Here is a 13,350-nt window from a genome sequence, read left to right as displayed (position 1 = left end):
ACTACTTGGGAGGCTGAGGCAGGAGAATGGCGTGAACCGGGGAGGCAGAGCTTGCAGTGAGCCCAGATAGCGCCACTGCACTCCAGCCTGGGCGACAGCGTGAGACTCGTCTCAAAAAAAAAAAAAAAAGAAAGAAAATTATTAAGCACGAGCCTGCCGGTCGTGCGGCAACACCATGGCCACAGTGCCGCGTCAGCAGCAGCAGCAGCAGCAGCAGCTGGCAACCACCCAGGTGTTTATGTCAGGTGGTGGGGTCTCCGGGCAACATGGCGGACTACCTGATCAGCGGTGGCACCCGCTACGTGCCCGAGGACCGGCTCACCGCACAGCAGCTCTTTGCCAGCGCCCACAGCCTCACCTACAATGACTTCCTGATTCTCCCAGGATTCATAGACTTCATAACTGATAAGGTGGACCTGAGCTCAGCCCTGACCTGGAAGATCATGCTGAAGATGCCACTCATCTCCTCCCCCATGGACCCTGTGACAGAGGCTGACATGGCCATCCCGATGGCTCTGATGGGAGGTATTGGTTTCATTCACCACAACTGTACCCCGGAGTTCCAGGCCAAGGAGGTGCAAAAGGTCAAAAAGTTTGAACAGGGCTTCATCGTGGACCCAGTGGTGCTGAGCCCCTCGGATGCTGTGGGTGATGTGCTGGAGGCCAAGGTGTGGCATGGCTTCTCTGGCATCCCCATCACTGAGACGGGCACCATGGGCAGCAAGCTGGTGGGCATCGTCACCTTCCAAGACACGGACGTTCTTGCAGAGAAGGACCACACCACACTCCTCAGTGAGGTGATGACACCAAGGACTGAGCTGGTGGTGGCTCCAGCAGGTGTGATGTTGAAAGAGGCAAATGAGGCCGGGTGCGGTGGCTCAAGCCTGTAATCCCAGCACTTTGGGAGGCCGAGACGGGCGGATCACGAGGTCAGGAGATCGAGACCATCCTGGCGAACACGGTGAAACCTCGTCTCTACTAAAAAATACAAAAAACTAGCTGGGCGAGGTGGCGGGCGCCTGTAGTCCCAGCTACTCAGGAGGCTGAGGCAGGAGAATGGCGTAAACCTGGGAGGCGGAGCTTGCAGTGAGCTGAGATCCGGCCACTGCACTCCAGCCAGGGTGACAGAGCGAGACTCCGTCTCAAAAAAAAAAAAAAAAAACCAAAGAGGCAAATGAGATCCTGCAGTGTAGCAAGAAAGGGAGGCTGCCTGCTGTCAGTGATTGCGATGAGCTGGTGGCCATCATGGCCCGCAAAAACCTGAAGAAGAACTGAGACTACCCTGTGGCCTCCACGGAGTCCCATGAGCAGCCGCGATGTGGGGCAGCTGTGGGCACCCATGAGGATGACAAATACCGCCTGGACCTGCTCACCCAGGTGGGCATCAACGTCACAGTCTTGGACTCTTCCCAAGGGAGCTCAGTGTATCAGATCACCATGGTGCATTACATCAAACAGAAGTACCCCCACTTCCAGGTGACTGGGGGAAACATGGTGACAGCAGCCCAGGCCAAGAACCTGATTGACGCTGATATGGAAGGGCTTGGCGTGGGCATGGGCTGCAGCTCCATCTGCATCACCCAGGGTGTGATGGCCTGCGGTCAGCCCCAGGGCACTGCTGTGTACAAGTAGGCCGAGTATGACTGGCACTTTGGTGTGCCTATAATAGCCGATGGCAGCATCCAGACCGTGGGGCACATGGTCAAGGCCCTGGCCCATGAAGCCTCCACAGTGATGATGGGCTCCCTGCTGGCTGCCACCATGGAGGTCCCCAGTGAGTACTTCTTCTCAGATGGCGTGTGGCTCAAGAAGTACCAGGGCATGGACTCACTGGATGCCATGGAGAAGAGCAGCAGCAGCCAGAAACAATACTTCATGGAGGGGGATAAGGTGAAGATTGCGCAGGGTATCTCCAGCTCCATCCAGGACAAAGGGTCCATTCAGAAGTTCGTGCCCTACCTCATAGCAGGTATCCAGCATGGCTGCCAGGATACTGGGGCCCACAGCTGTCTGTCCTTTGGTCCATGATGTACTCAGGAGAGCTCAAGTGTGAGAAGCGGACCACGTTGGCCCAGATTGAGGGTGGCGTGCAAGGCCTGTACTCTTAGGAGAAGCAGCTGTACTGAGGACAGCGGTGGAGGCCGAGGTGGTGGAGGGGGTGCACCCCAGTGTCCACCTTTGAGCATAGCCTCCCTCTATAACTGAGTGGTCCACAGATTTGCACTCTGGGCTCCCCAGCTCCTTTCCAGGGAGAGAGGAGGGGAGGTCCAGAAGGGTCTGTGGCCCCTCGCTGGGCATCCCCTGCAGAGTCAGGACTGCTCTCTGGTCCAGGCTGCCCTGGGAGACCCACCAAGCCCAGTCAGCTGGGCTCTTAGGCCCTGCGCCTGCCTCAGGTCTTTCTTGCTGTAGCCTGCTTCAGCCTGGCCCCCACCCCAGGGGCAGGCAGCCCCTCCTGGCTTCTCCTGTAGGGCACCTCCCTGCCCCCAGCCCACCAGGAAATGGTGCTTTCCTGGCCCTGCCTCTGGCCCTTCCTGGGCCGCTGCCCCCTCATGTGGCACTTCTGAGCTCCTGACCTAGGCCAAGGGGAGATCTCTGTCCCCTTCCCCGGCCCTGGGCTACCCTCAGGTCCTGCTCCTCAGGCCACTTCCCTGTCCTTGTCCCTGGGGAGGAGACTGCCCTGGTCATGACCACCTGCCTGTCATTCCTGACTCACCACCATCCCCAGGTGTACTGTTCCTGCCCTCTCCTCAGCTGCAGTTGAAGACTTTAACTTTGCACACTTTGGGATCACAGTTGCATCACTGACTATTAAATAATTGGAATAAATCAAGCAGGTATAAAGAAAGAAAGAAAGAAAAAGAAAGGAAGGAAGGAAGGAAGGAAGGAAGGAAGGAAGGAAGGAAGGAAGGAAGGAAGGAAGGAAGGGGAAAGAAAAGAAAAGAAAAAATGAAAGAAAGAAAATTCTTAAGCTCACTGCGTCCCTTCAGGTCTCCAAGGAACGCTAAGTTTCCTCCCTGTCATGAGAGACATGAAGTGAACTTAGTGTTGGGAAATGGAAGCTGGATGGCCCTCAGAGGCTGACCTGCAGAGTATCAGACTTTGGGATATAGCAGAGAGAGAGCTTGGCACGACTTGTTACCCCAGGCTGTAGAATCCTGGAAAAGAGCTACCATGCAACCCATGCCTGGTCGACTGGAGGACAAACCTAGTGGAAAGGGAACAATATGGGCCTCTGGCCTGCCATGCACACAAGCATAATAATTGCTTTTGTTTAACGTGCAGATGGAATATTTGATCCATTCCAACCAGGCATGTACATCCTGGTATCCTGTCTCAACTGCCAAAGTTTGTTTTAAGTCTTTAACTTCTACCATCGCTATCTTGGCCTTGTCATTAGATGGAGGAGGAGCAATGGTTCTGTTGTGACAGGTTTTGGAAAAAGGCTTAGAGGAAGGTGCAGGTGGTGGGGGATCAAAGAAATGCATTTCAAAGAATCCAATAGGGTCTGTCCCTGAAACCTCAGCCTCCATACCATAAAACTGGTTTAAAGAAGAGAACCGGTTTAGAAAAGTGGAAGAACTTTGGGGGCTCAAGATAATAACCTGTATAGGATTGCACTGGTTTAGTTGACAGTTGGGGGGGCTGTCCCTTTAGTAAAATGAATGTATGGTTTTAGGAAACTACAAAAACTGGTTGGGGCAGTCCATCTTTGCTCTTTGGTGGTCCACAGAATGTTGGACCAACTATGGCACAAAAGCTGTACATCAAGAGGGCAAGACTCCTGGTTGCCACTAGGGTCTTTATCAAAATCTCCCCAGATTAAATGGTCCCAATTCACTAATGCCCAGTCTGAGGAGAGCCAGGAGGCACAGAGGTACTCTTTTAAAGTAGAGGGCTGTCTTTGACTTAACAAGTCCCCACAGGGACTTGGCAAGCAGCAAAATGCAAGCACCAAATGCAATAGTTCAAGGCAAAATCGACTTGGTTATGTTAGTAACTAGACGGTCAACAATAGAGCGAGGAAAGAAGAAAGAGTATTAGAATAGAAGAAAAAGAGTTAAATTTTTCTTAGCTTTAGTTTGGTAGGGTTTTCCCCTGGGACTATGGGCCACAACTCTGGAGGGGGCGGCGCTTTCTTGACTCGGGTGTGGTGAGTCCACCCTCTCTGTTGTGCGGACGGTGGTTTCAGTAGTTAGGAGCACTAAGTAAGGACCTTCCCAGGCTGGCTCAGGCTTCTACTTTTTCCAGCTCTTAATGAGGTCATGCTCCCCAGGCTGATGTTGATGCACCAGGAACTCCAAGGGTGGCGCCTATGCTAATAGACCTTTAGTTTTAAGATAAGAGAAAATAGAAGTAGACCAAGTATATAATTTTTAAGGAATTGATCTTTTGTTTCAAAGGTAGGAATATCAGCAGTGGAGTGCAAATAAGGTAATCCATAGAGCATCTCATAAGGAGAAAGACCAATATCTTTCCGTGGTGCAGTTTGAATTGTCAGCAGGGCAATAGGAAGACACTTGGTCCATGACAATCGAGTCTTGAAATTAACTAATTTGGTTAAGTCTAAGACCACTTAACCAACTGGGTTGAGTGAATCAGCAGAAGAGTCTGATTCATCCCTTCTACTCTCCCTGATGAGGAGAGTATGGTGTTCCCATCTGATGTCTAATGTTTGGGATAGGTTTTTAATAATGTGCGTGGTGAAATGAGTTCCATTGTCTGAGTCAATTTTTCTATTAGTCCAAACCTGGGTACTATATTTTCGATTAGGGCCTTAACTACATTATTGGCTGCTGCATTAGAAAAGGGGATAGCTTCGACCCAGTGAGTGAGGTGGTCTACTATCACTAGTAAATATTTTGGACAATCTAATGGAGGCATTTCTGTGTAAACAACTTGGATACTTTGGAATGGCCTTAAGCCCGGATTGCTTCCCCCAAGAGGTAATCTTTTTATAGTATGTTTATTAGTTTTCTTGAATACTAAGCAACTATCTGTAACCTGTTTGGCCAGGGTATAAATTCCTATACAATCATAAACTCTGACAACTGCTCTCTGGTCTGGCAGTATCCATTTTCCTTCTGAATTCTCTTTGGCTCCTATTTTTATTAGTTTTTCTTTTTTGGTGGAAGAGAAAATGGGGATTACGGTAGGAGGAGGGAGGCAGGGAGTTAAGTGAAAAATACGCATTTCAGAAGATACAGCAGCCTGCTTGGCTACCTGGTCTGCTAGGTTATTTCCTCGACTTTCAAAAGAAAGGCTTTTGTGGTGTCCGGAACATGGACAATAGCTGTTTCTTCTGGCAACTGAAGATTACTCAATACTTGGGTAATCAGCTCTTTGTGAACAAGGTCTTGACCTTTACTATTAATGAGACCTCGTTCAGTCCAAATTTTCCCAAACATATGGGCCACTCCAAAGGCATACCTGGAATCAGTATGGATGGTTCCTTCCTGGTTCTGTAAGTACTTTAAGGCTTCGCTGAGTGCAAACAGCTCACATGTTTGAGCAGATCAACTGTTGGGCAATTTTCCTGACTCTATTTCTACAAGAGTTTCTCCATCAATCAGTGAATACGTATTTTGTCTTTTTCCTTCAATCACCTGGGAGGAACCATCTATGAATAAGTGCCATCCAGTCCAGAAGGGGGTTTCTCTTAGGTCTGGTTGAACCTTTGTATGGTAATCAATTAAATCTAAACAAATGTGTTCTCTCCTTAGATTTGGATTCCCTATTAGGAAACCTGCTGGGTTGAGTGAATTATCAGTGGTCAATGTTAAATCATCCCTTTCTAACAGAATGGTCTCATACTTTAAGATTCTTGAGTCAGTAAGCCATCTTCCTGCTCTCTGATTTAAGATAGTTCTAACTTGGTGAGGCATGCTTACTGTCAATTTTCCTCCAAAACTTAGCTTTCTGCTTTCCTCAACTAGTATTGCGGTAGCCGCAATGGACTGGATGCATTGGGGCCATCCACAAGTTACTGGGTCTAAGACCTTTGATAGGCTACAGGCTGCCAGCGGCCTCCGTGTTCTTGAGTCAGCACTCCTAAAGCTACCCCACTGTCCACATTAACAAAAAGGTGGAATGACTTTTCTAGGGAGGGTAGGGATAAAACAGGGGCAGTTATGAGCCTTTCCTTCAGCTTCTCTACTTGATCAACTTCCTCAGAAATTCACAGGAGATGGTTGGGCTTCTCCTGGGCAAGTTTTTGATGTAACAGTTTACTGTGTAGTGCATATGAGTCAATCCATAAGTCGGCAGTATCTGACTAACCCTAAACATTTCCTGAGTTTAGTTTGAGGCAAGGGTAAGGACACTACTCCCTTGATTCGTTCAGGCCCTATTCTTCACTTGCCTGCACTTATTAAGTGGCCTAAATATTTAACTTTGGGATCTACATACTGAAACTTTCTTTTTGAGACTGTAGCCCCCCAAACTGCAGATGTTTAGGAATATGTGTAGAGAAGTCAGTTACCTTGTCTATATCTTCACCAGATATAAGAATGTCGTCCACGTACTGAAGAAGGCATATTTGTTCTGGGATGACAACTCTTTCTAGTACTTGTTCTAAAATTTGACCAAAACGATTAGGGGAGTCTGTAAACCCTTGGGGCAAGACTGTCCATTGATATTGTTGTTTCTGTCCTAAGTAGGGATCCTCGTACTCAAATATATCAAATATATCTCAGCTATCTTCAGCCAGGGGACATGCCCAGAAAGCAACCTTCAAATCTATTACAGTAAATCATTGATGATTGTATGGAATCTTGCTAAGAATGGTATAAGGATTGGGTACAATAGGGTGGATAGTCTGGACTATTTGGTTGATAGCTCTAAGGTCCTGTACTAGCCAGTATGACCCATCTGATTTCTTGACTGGCAGTATTGGGGTGTTATAAGTGGACATACATGGCTCGAGAAGCCCATCCTTAATGAGGTCTTCGATTATAGCTTTCAACCCTATCCTACCTTCTAGGGGAATAGGGTATTGCTTCCTTCTTACTACTTCTACCGGGGTTTTTTGCTTGATGTGGATTGGAGGGACTTGGAGTTTCCCTCAGTTTCCTTTGGACCAGACATTAGGAGTAATATATTTTTCATCTGCAGTGGTGAGTAGGTTTAATAAGGTGAGGAATCCTCTTGGGCTGACTTGTAGACCTATGGCCAACTTTAACATTAAATCCCTCCCCAGTAAATTAGTTCCTGCTTCAGGGATTAATAAGAACTGAATATGAGCTGAGCAATCCTGGTATCTAACTTCTGTGCTTTCTGAATTTGTTGCTCTAGATCCTTCCCCTTTTACCCCAGAGGCTAAAACTTCCTCTGAGGAGGAGACAACATTAGATGGGGGAAACAGAGAAGTGAGCAGCCCCTGAATCGACTTAAAAGGCGATAAGCTCATGTTTAGGCCTCACCTCCAAATTTATCAAGGACTCCTGGTGAGACTCAAGATAGAAGAGACAGAGCGCCTGACCTCCCTATTCTTCCTCGAAAGTCATGAGTGGAAGAGCTTCTTTCTCCTTTCTTAATTCAGGACATCCTCTCTCGAAGTGGCCTCTTCTTCCACATCTATAGCACCTATCTTGTTCTTCCTCCTTCTTAGTTCTGGGATTCTTTAACCCTGCTCCCCCATACTCTTTAGGGGATGTGATAGACGAGGACCTTGGTCCTCCAGATGGAGACTGGAGTCCTTTAAAAGAGGGTTCAGATCCTTTATAGTTTCTGACTCCCTGGAAACTCTGTCTAGAAGTACCTGGGTTTGCAGCCATCTGTTGGAAGGTGGAAAACATAACTTTTGTCTTTTGTTTCTGTTTTTCTTTGTCCCGTTTCATGTATACTTTCTGAGCTTCCCTGAGAAGCTCACTTAGGGGATGGTCTTCCCGATTGCCTATCTTTTGTAACTGTTTTGAAATGTCTGGCCAAATTTTAGTGACAAATTGGAGTTTCAGCAATCCTTGCCCAAGGGGATCATCCAAATTGAGGCCTGCATATTGCCTCATTTGCTCTCTCAGTCTGTCTAGGAATCTCATAAGCCTTTCATCCTTTTCCTGTTGTATATCAAATGCTTTAGAAAGATTTCGGGTTTGGGGTACTGATTCCCAAATTCCTTTTATTATCATCTCTCTTAGGTCCTGCATATTTTCCTGGTGATCTGCATTGTTATTGTCCCACAGCGGGTCTCGGGCAGGGAATTTCTGGTCTGTGGTAGGAACGTTTTCACCGGGAGGGTGCTCACGTTCCTAAACTACCATAGCAGCCCTACAAATCATAATCCTTTCTTTCCCTGAAAAGAAGATGCCCATGATGGACATTAACTCAACCCAAGTGTATAACTGAGGTCCTAAGGATTGGTCAATTTGGTCTGCCACTCCATAAGGGTCATCTAATGGCGGTTTAAGTTCCTCTTTAAAATTCCAGCTTTCCTACTCCTTATGGTACCTCTTTCAAAGGGAAGAGGGTTGGGACCAACCTCTTAGGTACAGAGGGAAATGGGAAATTCTGCATATCTTTTTTACATTGTTCTACCTCATGCTGAAGTCCTTTTAGAGAGGGGTATTTAAGTTGGGAGGGAACAGGCTGGTGGAACATTAATTCCCAAGAGTCAGGGTTATAAGGAGGAGGGATAACATGAGTAGAGGGGGGATTTGGGATGGGATCTGAGGCAGCAGTGGCTGTCTGAGGGGAAAGGCTGGAGACACTGAACAAGGGAAGATAGTCTAGGGCCCATGCACTGGAGTCTTTAGGCATGAGAGCTGGCTCCTCTGACTTTTCATTTCGAGGTGCCAGTTGGGTTCTTCCCTATTTGTTTTTAAGGGAAAAAGGAGGACAGGTCCTTGCCTCCAACAAAGGGCATAGCCTAGTTCTTCTTGAGACACTGGGCTTTTATCATTAACATATTGGATTAACAGCTGACACATTACATCCTCATTCAACCCAAACTTTGGCCAGAAGATTGAGGGTTTGAGGATGGGTCCCAGAGTCCAAATAAAACAGTAATATTTTATCATTTGTTGCTTTTTCCTATGTTTAGTCCTTTCATTATCCTTCCAGTATTTTAGCATGAGACCTAGGGGGCTATCCAGTGGGGATATCTTTGTTACCATCTTTATCCCCCTTGCTCCCTGTCTTGCTTGGGGTATTTCCCATCTTGATGGTTTAGGGGTAAGGTTCGAGTTGAATTTCCCTTACTGGAAATGTCTCACCTTTTGGGGTGAGGCTCAATTTTCCGCACTGGAAATTTCTTGCCTTTTGGAGTGAGGCTCAATTTCCCCCACTGGAAATTTCTTGCCTTTTGGAGTGAGGCTCAATTTCCCCACTGGAAATTTCTTGCCTTTTCTACTACTGGAGGTTTGTGTGAGGTTCAGTCCCCCCGACTGGTGACATCTTGCCTCTTTTTAACCTCTAAGCCACCCTGACCAAGGAGTACTTCACCGCCCCCTTGCGGCTTTCTTACCTTGGTCCTGACCACTAAGGAAATACTTTACCAGCTCCCTTGGTGTCTTTTCCTTGGTCCATGCTAAGACTTGCATGGCCATTATGGAGGATCCTTAAAGCTAGGTCGCTGGCCAGTTTCTTTCCGTGTTGCTGAGAGCTCGGGTTATTCCTCAGACTGGGTGGGTCTTGATTTCTCACCCCTGAGGCTGCCACAAGGGGGCAGGGCATGCCTCCTCGTGAGAGAGAACCAGAGACCACCCCCAGAGGGGAACGTAATCATGAGCGAGCCCCCAAATTGTTATAAATAAAGTTTCGGTACTGCAAAAGAAATATAACTCAAATATAAAATTTAATTTTTAATTCTCAAAAAGACAACTTACTTCTATAGAAGGGTTCACCCTTACAGATGGAGTGATGGTGGGCGCACACTTGGACAAAGGAGAGGAAGGGGTTTTTATCCCTGATGCACATGGGCCCTGCTGCAGTGTCATTCCTCTATTGGCTAGGGTTAGACTGCACAGGCTAAAATAATTTCGATTGGCTAATTTTTTTTTTTTTGAGACAGAGTCTCACTCTCGCCCAGGCTGGAGTACAATGGCACAATCTCTGCTCACTGCAAGCTCTACCTCCCAGGTTCATGCCATTCTCCTGCCTCAGTCTCCTGAGTAGCTGGGACTATAGGCGCCCACCACCACGCCCAGTTAATGTTTTATATTTTTAGTAAAGACAGGATTTCACCATGTTAGCCAGGATGGTCTTGATCTTCTGACCTGGTGATTCCACCTGCCTCGGCCTCCCAAAGTGCTGAGATTACAGGTGTGAGCCACTGCACCTGGCCCTGATTGGCTAATTTAAAGAGAGTGACAAGGTGAGTGGTTTGGTGGGAAAAATGGTTATGACAGAGCAGGTAATCAGAATGAGTCAGGGTGCAGTAGGTAATTGGAAAGATTGCTTTACAAGGAAGTTAAGTTCAAAAGTAGAAGGCAAAGAATTGAACATACTGACATATTAATTCTTTGAAGAGAAATTTATAACTCATATTTAACAACTTGGCTTGATGGTTGGAACTTTCAGCCCCACCCCCTGACCTCTGAGAAAGGGAGAAGGGATGGAGATTGACCTAATCACCACTAACCAATGATTTAATTGATTATGCCTGTGTAATGAAGCCTCCATAAAAATCCTAAACGATGGGGTTTGGTGGGCTTCCAGGCTTATGAACACACGGAGGTCCTGGGAATGTGGTGCCCCCAGAAGGGCATGGAAACTCTCTGCCTCTCCTCCCCACCCCCATCCCTTGCCCTACATGGTACATCTCTCCCACTTGCCTGTTCCTGCATTTTATCCTTTATAATAAACCAATAAACATAAGTAAAGTACATTCCTGAGTTCCGTGAGCTGTTCTAGCAAATTATCAAACCTGAGTAAGGGGCTGTGAGAGCCCTCAATTTGTAACCAAGTTGATTGGAAGTGTTAGAGGCCAGGGACTTGCATTTGGCATCTAAAGTGGGAGGCAGGCTGGGTGCAGTGGCCTGTAATCCCACTTCTTTGGGAGGCTGAAGCAGGAAGATGGCTTGAGGCCAGGAGTTCGAGAGCAGCCTAGGAAACAGTGAGAGCCTATCTCTATTGAAAGAAAGAAAGAGAGAGAGAGAGAGAGAGAGAGAGACAGAGAGACAGAGAGAAAGAAAGAAAGAAAAAGAAAAAAGTGAGGGGCAGTCTTTTTATACTGAACCTTTAGCCTGTGGGTTCTGACGTTAACTCTGGATGGTTAATGCCAGAATTTAATTGAATCTTTAGACACCCAGTTGGTGTTTGCAGAAAATTGGAGAATTCCTTGGTGTGGAAAACCCACACATCTGGTGCCCAGAAGTGTTGTGAATATAGAAGAAAAGTGGTTTCCTTTTACAGCCCCACTCTGACTACCTCATTTAACTTTACCCCTGAAGACCTAAATACAGTTGCATTGGGGATTAGGACTCCTATATATAAATGTGGTGGTGGTGGGTGGGAGGGGGAATGGGCACAATTTGGTCCAAACCTTTGGGTTAAAAGCTTACTAAAATTATATGTATTGTAATTCCAATGATGTCTTGCAGGTATATATGTATAGAGTATATTTACATAGATTCTAAAAAGATGCTCCCCAAGTAACAATGAACTGTGGTAGTAAGATTTAGGGATGCAGTGACAGGCATCTTTGGGACTCTTGGTTGTTTACATTAAGAATAAGTTATAGGCCAGTGAGGTGGCTCACACCTGTAATCCCACCACTGTTGGAGGCTGAGGTGGGAGGTTCGCTTGAGGCCAGGAGCTCAAGACAAGTCTGGGCAACATAGCAAAACCCTGTCTCTTCAAAAAGTAAAAATAGCTATGTGTGGTGGCAAATTCATGTAGTCCCAGCTACTTGGGAGGCTGAGGTAATAGGATCACTTAACCAGGGAAGTCAAGGCTACAGTGAGCATGATTGTGTCACTACACTCTATCCTGGGCAACAGAGCAAGACCATGTCTCAAAATAGAAAAGAACAAATTATAGAACAGAGAAGCAGAAAAGTAGGCATAAATAAAAGTTAATAGTCCAGGCATGATGGCTCATGCCTGTAATCCCAGCACTTTGGGAGGCAGAGTTTGGGCGAATTGCTTGAGCTCAGGAGTTCAAGACCAGCCTGGTCAACATGGTGAAACCCTATCTCTACTAAAAATACAAAAATTAGCCGGGCATGGTGGCAGACGCCTGTAATCCTAGCTACTCAGGAGGTGAGGCACGAGAATCGCTTGAATTCAGGAGTCGGAGGTTGCAGTGAGCGAAGATCGTGCCCACTACACTCCAGCCTGGGTGACACAGCAAGACTCCTTCTAAAAAAATAAATAGGCTGGGTGCGGTGGCTCACGCCTGTAATCCCAACACTTTGGGAGGCCGAGGTGGGCGGATCACGAGGTCAGGAGATCGAGACCACCTTCGCTAACATGGTGAAACCCCGTCTCTACTAAAAATACAAAAAAATTAGCCGGACATGGTGGCGGGCACCTGTAATCCCAGCTACTTGGGAGGCTGAGGCAGCAGAATTGCTTGAACCTGGGATGTGGAGGTTGCAATGAGCTGAGATCATGCCACTGCACTCCAGCCTAGGCGACAGAGCGAGACTCTGTCTCCAAAAATAAATAAATAAATAAATAAATAAATAAATAAATAAATAAATAAAAACAAAAATAAAATAAAAGTTGATGTATATCACCACCATGAAAACAAACAAAAGTTACATAACAAACGAAGATTTGTTTCATGTAAGTAAACTTAAATGTTTAAAAAATCCAAAAGAATGTCATTTCCTTTTTTTTTTTTTTTTTTTTTGAGATGGAATCTTGCTCTGTCACCCAGGCTGGAGTGCAGTGATGTGATCTCAGCTTACTGCAACCTCTGCTGCACCCCCACTGCCACCCTCTTCTGGGCTCAAGCAATTCTCCTGCCTCAGCCTCCTGAGCAGCCAGGATTACAGGCGCCCACCACTAAGCCCGGCTAATTTTTTTGAATTTTTAGTAGAGACGGGGTTTCATCATGTTGGCCAGGCTCATCTCGAACTCCTGACCTCAGATGATCCACTCGCCTTGACCTCCCAAAGTGCTGGATTACAAGCGTGAGACACCACGCCCGGCCAAGAATGCCACTTTCAAAAGTACAAATGCATACAATGAATTCTACCTCCAAGGAAAATATTTCTTTAAAAGAAGAAATTGCTTCTGCTATTGCTACACTTTATGTTGAGTTGTGCTAGGATACTTGGCTTAGAAATTATTTCTTGTGAATAAACCATATCATCATTTTCATTGAGTCCTTTCAATTTCCCACTTTGGTCCACTCCTGGATGGTCCACATCCATCTCACTTCCTGGCTCTCTTCACTATTTGCCTCTCA

General features: G+C 46.7%; 1 pseudogene; it reads left to right on the top strand.

Moving 5' to 3' along the window:
* Nucleotides 1-266: 266 nt before the first annotated feature.
* LOC104656619 lies at nucleotides 267-2,126 on the top strand (annotated as a pseudogene).
* Nucleotides 2,127-13,350: the final 11,224 nt, after the last annotated feature.

The sequence above is a fragment of the Rhinopithecus roxellana genome, chromosome 6 (genome assembly GCF_007565055.1).
Source record: "Rhinopithecus roxellana isolate Shanxi Qingling chromosome 6, ASM756505v1, whole genome shotgun sequence".
Taxonomy (NCBI): domain Eukaryota; kingdom Metazoa; phylum Chordata; class Mammalia; order Primates; family Cercopithecidae; genus Rhinopithecus; species Rhinopithecus roxellana.
This window is presented reverse-complemented; position numbering and strand designations above follow the sequence as displayed.